Raw genomic sequence first — 9204 nt, 5'->3', positions numbered from 1 at the left:
CTGCAGATAAAAAATAACAGAAACTTTGCGACTTTGTTGCTGAATCGAGATATGTGACATTAAATGTCATGATGCAGTGCAGACGGGGGTAATCACATTTCGGCTATATTGACTTTTCTGACAGCTCACTTACAACCGCAAATGCAAATGAGATTGGAAATCTGCATGAAACACGATTCAGACGATCAATCAATTTCGGTCCACGTCAAGATTAGTTTAATAATTTTTCAGCCGAATATTACTCACGTACCCGACGTCAAAATGTTCCATGAGCTTGACGTTATGTCCCTTCATATGAATTACTTTCAATTATTGTTGTTGTTTCGAAATACCAGTGATTTAGGCTTTGGTAACGACTTTTAACCAACCTGCTTTGAATGGCTATTTCTGACCTCAACGCTTTGTTGTCAACAATATGTTAAACTAACTTCATACCATTTTGATTCGCACAGTATCTGGCTGTGAAAATGAGTTTTTTTCTAGTGTATAAAATCCTAGAAATTTCCCAATTCGAAGCAGAGGATTCAAAAATAAAATCCAAACCTGTTGAAATTTCGTTACATTTAATATAAATATTACTCTAGCATTGTGTCCTCTGTACAACCGCTAGTTTGACTATCCTTCGAATAAGGAATGGAATCCTGTTTATTATAGTTTGTTTATATTCTTGTGAAACAGTACACTTCTCTGGTGCTACCGTATGTAGAAAGATATGGAAACAAACACGAGAAAAGGTCCTAAGTGCAAATGAGAGTTTCTCTCTGTTTAATTTTTCTTTCGAGTATTACGGCTCAATCAGCAAACCTTTCATCTAACACTTCACATAGGATAATAGCAAAAACCATCAACTTTCGATAGAAACTGTAGAATTGCTTGGAAATTACTGGAATTTACCGTAATAATTGAAAGAGAAAGTTAACCAAGAGAAACTGTCATTTGCACTTGGGACCTTTTCTAATGTTCATCGAGATATGAACACTACTTAACACAGAGAAATAGAACGAAAGATAGTTGTATGCAGATGACAATCGCGCCACCGGGGTGCTCTTAACCCAGTTCAATCGTCTGGAATTTAAATCGGAGTTCAGTATGTATTCCAAATGAATACCAAATCAGATGCAAATACCGATGCCAACTTGAATCGATTCAAAATCGGTTTTCGCTTCTGCGATCACAAAAATAATCTGGATGTCAGAGTAAATAACAAGAGTATCGTTCAGTGACCTATCTAAATATCGACAATAACATTGTCTCGTGAAAGAACCGATAATGACGATTTGACTGCACATATTTAATCAGTCCGGTGAAGTTTTTACTACCCGATCATAAATATTTCTCATATTGGTAATCCCAGGTAACCAATCAGCATCGAAAGGATGTCGTATATTTACTGTATATAGAAATATAGAATTAACATTAAAGACTCATCAGTGCTACATACTACTTTAAAGCTGATATAAAACCACAAGAGACATATTGTTTCGCTGTAATAGCAAATACAAATAATAATACCCCTAAGTCCCATACAAACGAACCGCCAATGCTTGGTTCGCAGCCTGAACAAGTAAGCCTAGCAAATTACACCCTTTCATGTGGAATGAGTGGAATGTGGAAGGAGATAGTTTCTGGCAACACTTTATGCTAGTTGCTACGGTGCAAAACAAACTTGTTTGTTTATGTTTATCGTTGCTGTATTAAACCGCATCAATCAGTCTAAATATCATAGCACAAAAGATGAAAAATGAACACAAACACCCACGAATCTACAAATATCAATACAGCTAATAGTATATTCAGGGTGGCTTAACCATTCTAGATTATTGTTTAACTTACATTTCGCTTGTGATCTTGATTATCAGATAAAAACGGTTTGTTTATTTATTTTTCACTATAATAAACAGTAACTATGGTGAACTTGTTCTTACCCTTCAGTGTTGCTAGTTTTATAGAAAACTCGTTAAAGTACATTGTCACTCTGACAGTGTATCATGACAGTGTACCGCACGATCCAAAATGTGTCCTTGAAAATTTGTCGAAGTATTCCGTATTATAATTTGTATTTGGTAATAGTGCAGATGATTGCTTGATGTTTATACTAGTAAAGTTATTGTATAACACATTGTACAAACGTCAAAACAGAAAGACCGAAAATAGCTTTGCTAATGCTATTAAAAATATGAAGTTTGTGGAGACTGAAATTGATAGACAAGAAATTTAAAAAAGTCGGGAGGGTAATGCCAGAGACAAAATTTTATTACGTGAAAACATACTTAGATTTTTTCCCCGAATCTCGGCAAAACTTTTCCGAGATTTGAACAGTCGAATGCTCGGCAATCATCTCTGGTAACATTAAAACAACTGAGATTCTCGATATTTTTCATTTGACAGACAATTTGCTTTTACCGAGATTTTCGGTTTGGAGAAAACTATAAATTACCGAAATCGTCGCTTTTGGAAACAAATTACCGAAATTATCGGTGTTCAAGCATGTGAGCTAATGCCGAGATTTTTAACAATTAATCAAAAAAAAATTTTAAATATAAAATAAGCATTATAATTGATTTATTTATTTCAACATTATGTTGGCTCAGTTCGCTTTCACATCTCATCCAAGTCAGTCGATAAAACAAAACCGCTTACGTTCGAGACGAAAGAAACCAAGTACAGTATTGTGTTGTGAACAATAGGACGACCTCGAAAATGAGTGAACCGAACGAACGAAAGCTACCGCCGGTACGAAAGAATACAATTATTGTTGACTTCAGGCAGTGCAAAATTCGACCTTCGATACGAGAACTTGAAGGTTTGCTTAAGGAACAAATGCATCTTGACATTAAACGTGTGCATTTCCTTCAATGCAATAAGACAAATAATGTTGTTTACATTTATAAAGAGTTGGATGCAATTTAATTCGCAAAAGACTATAATAATGTGCATTATGTAGAGCACGAGAACATTAAGTACAACATTCCAGTATATACGGAAGATAGTGCTATAGAAGTGTGTGTGCATGATCTTCCCTCAAGCGTCATCGATCCTTATATTCGTGAAACTATGTCCCAATACGGAGAGATTCTCTCTATCGAAAAAGAAAAGTGGAAGTACTTTTTCCCCGGTATCCTAAATGGCGTACGTTTGTTACGCATGCGCTTGAATAGGCCTATACCTTCTTATGTAACTTTCGGTCAGGATACAAGAATCCCGTGCAAATCAATTGTTACCTGTGACAATCAGATGGCCACATGTCAATATTGCCAAAAAGCTGTTCACTACGGTAAGCCATGTGATAACCAACAACAATACCACGGCAACAACAATAACACGGCAATGGATGACGAGACGAACCACGAACAATCTGCCCCTCAATCCTCGCAAATGGAAGCTCCTCTTCCCCTAGAAAAAGGGTGACAACGAGATACAATACAAAAAAAATTAGCTAAAAACTCAGCTCAATTGGCCACGTAAAGCTTGTACGAAAATAGGCCTGAATAAAAATATCTTTTATAAAAAAAAACATTATGTTGGCTGTTTAGCTAATAAGTAGGAAATGTAAAATAAGAAAAAATTATTGCCAAACATATACGCCGTAGAATATATGCACTTCCATGTTATTTACAGTAGAGAACACAATTCGATATTCCGCAGAAAATCAGATTCCGACTACATATAAAGAAAGTAATGGCACAGACTAACAGACAGGACACTCAAATAAGGTTCTTCTATAAATTTAACGGTCATTTCGAATATTCCTTTAGTTGGGACAGTACTCGCATATGGCATGATGGCGCCATGTTACCCTAGCAAAAACATCCTGTCTGTCATCTAGACTGTGTTTATTTTTTTCATTTACCAACAGAGTTGCCTTTCATCAGACCCTGTCAGCTTGGAGCGATCTCAATCTTCAGTTCAGCAACGCCATCGCACGGCGTCTCATTCAACATGTCATGTCAATTGTATGGGTGCGCAGCCCTGCTATTTTGGCGCGTACGAATTTGACATTTATCTCCCCTACTTCTATGTATGAAATTCGATGCGGACTCACCTGAGGGCGACATGCTCGCAAAAAAGGATGTTGCCAATTATTTGTTCGGGAAATGTGAGAGCTGGATATCTTGTTAATATGATGTATTTGCTTTCATACAGAATTACCTGTAGTGTATTGATTTGTATACGTCCATGCGAATTTCATGCAGGATACAGATTTAATACATATTGCCAAAACTATATACAGAATTGTGCCTACTTTTTTTTTGTTTCGATTATAGAGGTTTTAACCTTAAGGTCATTCGCCTCTTCGGGCCAGAAAATTTTTCTGACCCTATGTGCGGGGTTGGGAATCGAACCCAGGCAGGCTGCGTGAAAGGCATCGATTTACCCATCACGCTGTACCCGTCCCCCTATTGTGCCTACTTCTCATCCTTCAACGCAATACAAAATCGAACCCGTTTTGATACAACATCTACTTACTTTTGGTCTGCCGCCACTTAATTTCGGGTGAAAATTACCAACACAATCAAAACTAGTCTAGATGAACAACGTCGAGAAAAATAAATGGTTACCTTCCAACATCGCTAAAAATGTTGAATATATTATCAACGTAATCCAATAATTTATTGTGACGATTCATTTTCAAATATTAGGATGAAATCAGGCAACTTTTACATAACACAAGGGGTGTACCGATAGTAAATAGTTCGCGCAGTACAATATAGGTGGAACTAGTGCATCACGAAAAATTATTTTAATAAGAATTTACTCATACTCTCATGTCTGTTAGTCTGTGGTAATGGCTCAATAAAACATTGAATATTTAAATTAATATGTCATACCAATCAATTTAATATCACGAAACATATCGCTATATTCGGATTCAATTTTTATTTGCTACTAATTCCACATATGAACAAATGCACTTATTTACATCACTCAGTTTTGCACAGAAGAAAAATAACTACTTTGATGAATCACCGAATTTCCGTTGTTTAAAAATTGTTTACCGAGATTCCGGTAAGTTTATATCATTAATTTGCTGATTTCAGTAATACGACCAATGGCTGGTAAACACGGTAATTCACAAAACCGAACATCAGTATAACGTTTTTAATTGCCGAGAAATCGTTTCAGCATATTTTTTCGCCGAGATCAAAATTAAGTTTTAAATGTGTACGAATTAAATGGACATGGTTCATTCATAAATTGAAATGTCCACAACAAATCGTTTTTAGCCATCTAGGATTTCTAACCAAAAGATGGAAAATAATATGACAATAATAACTTCCGTGTCAAACCCGTCTCGCAAATACAAACTGTCTAATGATTTTAAAGAATATCCGCGAACCGAATTTAAGAAGTTTAATATATAAATTATTGAAATGCAAATGGAAAAAAGTATCCATAAATCCTTGAAAGATTCATGAGAAATGGTGAAATTTTATTCACTTATATACTGACATGATATACACACAGCCTAACATACATGACACATGTTCTAAAAATAAATTTTCTTGCGACACTAGTTCCACCTGTATTAAACTGTGCGAACTATTTACTATCGGTACAGCCCTTGTATTATGTGAAAGTATATTTACTAGTTGGTTCCACCCATTTGTCAACACAGATCAGCTGCTTGCAGGGATGCCTGATTTCATCAGGCTTTGTATAATATTTGAAAATGAATCGTCGCTATAACTTATGGGATTACGGAGATAACATATCTAACTTTTTAGCGATGTTTGAAGACAACAAGTTATTTTTCTCAATGTTATTCTGAAAATGAACTCTCAGGTATGTGAAACCGATTATTGGTTTGTTATACATACATAGCTATAATATTTTTGTTAGTTTTCGGCATGGAATGTTTTAAAAGTACATTATCGGGCCCAATGTTAAATGAACTTGTAGCCATCTAGGCTGCTTTTGATTGTGTTGGTAATTTTCACCCAAAGTTAAGTCGACGACACGACTCCGAAGAAAAATTGGAATAAAATGTGTCTGTGAGTGATTTTCCATCAGTTACCACAAATATAGCGACCCCTTGATAATGATAAAATTAATATTAGTAGGCAACACTTTTCTGGTTGCTATGCGTTATTTGTCAAGAAACCGCAATTATAGAAATAAACAAACAAATAGGAAAAGTATCCCGATCCATTGTCAGTATCCACGAAAATGCAGTCATGTATTTCCAAATCTGGTGCAACACAAAACGAAACTGAATTTTCAATCATGTATATTTGCTAATAATCAAGTAAAATTACTGTTTCTAGAACTCGAAAAAAAGGTGGAGCAGGATGTTTATTTCATCTATTATGCATTAAATTAAGACCAAAAATATTATTTCGTAACACTAGAAGAACCCTCACAGAAGTTTAAATCAATGGAAAAAGAACGATAATGAAATTCCTGCGTTCTGTGATGTCGATTTGAAACACCATTATTAAATTTAAGCTATTTTCAAAGATCCTTTATACATTGAGTCAGTAACGAAAAAATGCATTTATTTATGTTATTTCTCTGCTAAATCATGCTAAAAAACTTGATTGTTATTCATGAAGATTTTTATTGAAGAGGCGTTTCAAGTCTTCTCAAGAGAATTTTTCAAGAATTATCCAGATGTCATACTAAAACTATTCTAGGGTTAGCAAAAGTCATAAAACAAAAGTTTGTCTCAATGGCGTGAAAAAATAGTAATACTGACGATACGATCTACTTATAGGAAAGTCTTAGTCGCATAATTTGAATATATTATGAAAACTATGTAATAGTTACAATACATTATTGAATGTTTCTAATGAAGATGGTGTGAGATGCCGATGTAGTTGATTGGTAACTGCTATGCTATCAAATTTCCGGTGCATACAATTACTGGTAGTGCAAATAAAATTATATATATCGGTATCGCAAAAACATAGCGCTTCACTTAACTTTTAAGGGCCGACTCTTGTTCTTAGGTACAGTGGTAAAATGCGCGACTGGTATATCGATTCGGAGTTAGTTTTGTTTATCTACATAAACATGCCTTTGAACAACAGTATCCAAGGTATCTGTTATTCGAAATCAATAATTTATCAAATCGAGTTGCCAGTTTTAACAAATTTTCGAGCAATTTCGTTTTGACATTTCGAGTTACTGGAGGTAGTCAGATTTGCGATACAGTTTTAATAGACGAGTGGCAGGTCGTGTCGTCGGTTAAGTGACAGCAGCCAAGAACCAAATAAATATCATTACGAAACATTATGTATTAAATCTGTATCCTGCATGAAATCCGCATGGACGTATACAAATCAGTACATCGCAAATAATTATATATGAATGGCAACTCTGTTGGTAATTAAAGAGTAAACATATGACTTACGTAAATACTGTCTCAACTAAAGCAATATTCGAAATGACCGTTAAAATGATTAAATAATTCAATTTGAGTGTCCTGTCTTTTAGTCTGTGGTTGACCCTTTTATTTGAGTCTAGATTTGTGAAAATCGAGGAACAGTTGCCGGAGAAAGATGTTTCGTGTAATCGAAACGAGTCGTAAAGGATTCTTTGAAAAAGTTATAGTTTCAGTTCTGTCCTCATTCATTACAATGCAGTTCATATTAAGCTACGAGTGTCAAACCGTTTGTTTAAATGTTGTTTCGAAACTAGTTTCAAACACCAACCCAACCCAGTATTGTGAAAACTGTTTTATTGATAAACTACCTTCAGTTTCACAGCTACCAAGTTCTATTACGAAAACGAACAAAAGTAATAGCCATCAATAGAGCAAAATAAAGGAGCTCAATATATTTTCAGGAAGAAAATACCGTAAAAACCGCATAGGCAAACCAAAATTACCCCGGAATTTTACTTCAAAGTGAGATTTGCAACGAAGTGTTAATTCTCCCGTTTTCTTGATAACTGCCAATAAGCAATCTATCAACATTCAATTTGAAAAGGAATTCAAAAAGACTTGGTATTCGCTGAGAGTACGTTATAATAGTAAACGACAGAGGAATGTTTTCTCTTTCGTCTGGTATTAAAATTAATACTCCATTATTCATAACTGCGACTTCTTTTACAAGTGGGTGTTGAAAGGTGGCCTATTAGCCGTTATTACAAGAAACGCGTGAATTAATCTCACATTGAGAAAAAAGTTATAGTAATCGTAACCTGTTTTTCATGGTCAATTCAACTATACGCTTAAATAGTAGCAACGACCATGATATTAGAATGTTCACCATCTATATTGTATAAAGTAATAGATAACAAAGTCAACAACTTGACTAGACAATTTGTATTTATGACTTTTATGGCGTGGTAAATATGACAATGGTTGTCATCTTTAAAAAATGAACAAATAGTTAAAATGACAATCAGAAGCGAGGCTAAATTGTTCTTGAACACAATAATTTCGAGAAGCAAAATAGTTATTGCTACCATATAAGCACAGACTAACAGACATGACAGTATGAGCAAATTCTTTTAAAAATAATTTTTCGTGATGCACTAGTTCCACCTATATTGTACTGCGCGAACTATTTACTATCGGTACACCCCTTGTGTTATGTGAAAGTTTTTTTACTAGTTGGTTTCCCCTCGTTTGTCAACACCGATCAGCTGCTTGCAGGGATGCCTGATTTCATCAACATATTTGAGAATGAATCGACACAATAATTATTGGATTACGTTGATAATACATTTAACTTTTTCGCGAAGATAACCATTTATTTGACTCAACGTTGTTCATTAAGACTATTTTTTATTGTGTTGGTAGTTTTCACCCGAAATTAAGTGGCGGCAGACCAGAAGCAAGTAAATATTGTAACAAAACGGGTTCGATTTTGTATTCCGTTGGAGGATGAGAAGTAGGCACAATTATGCATATAGTTTTGGCAATATGTATTAAATCTGTATCCTGCATGAAATTCGCATGGACGTAAACAAATCAATACATTACAGGTAATTCTGTATGAATGGCAACTCTGTTGGTAAATGAAAAAATAAACACAGTCTAGATAACAGACAGGATGTTTTTGATAGGGTAACGTGGTGCCATCATGACACATGTGAATACTGTCCCAAATAAAGGAATATTCGAAATGACCGGTAAAATGATTGAAGAATCTAATTTGAGTGTCCTGTCTGTTAGTCTGTGATATAAGTATGTTCTTTGGAACAATATAAGAATGTTAATGAGATTTAATATAAAGTTGGCTAGACGAGTGTGAA

The sequence above is a fragment of the Malaya genurostris genome, chromosome 1 (genome assembly GCF_030247185.1).
Source record: "Malaya genurostris strain Urasoe2022 chromosome 1, Malgen_1.1, whole genome shotgun sequence".
NCBI lineage: Eukaryota > Metazoa > Arthropoda > Insecta > Diptera > Culicidae > Malaya > Malaya genurostris.
The sequence above is the reverse complement of the archived record's forward strand: the minus strand, read 5'-3'. Positions refer to the sequence as shown.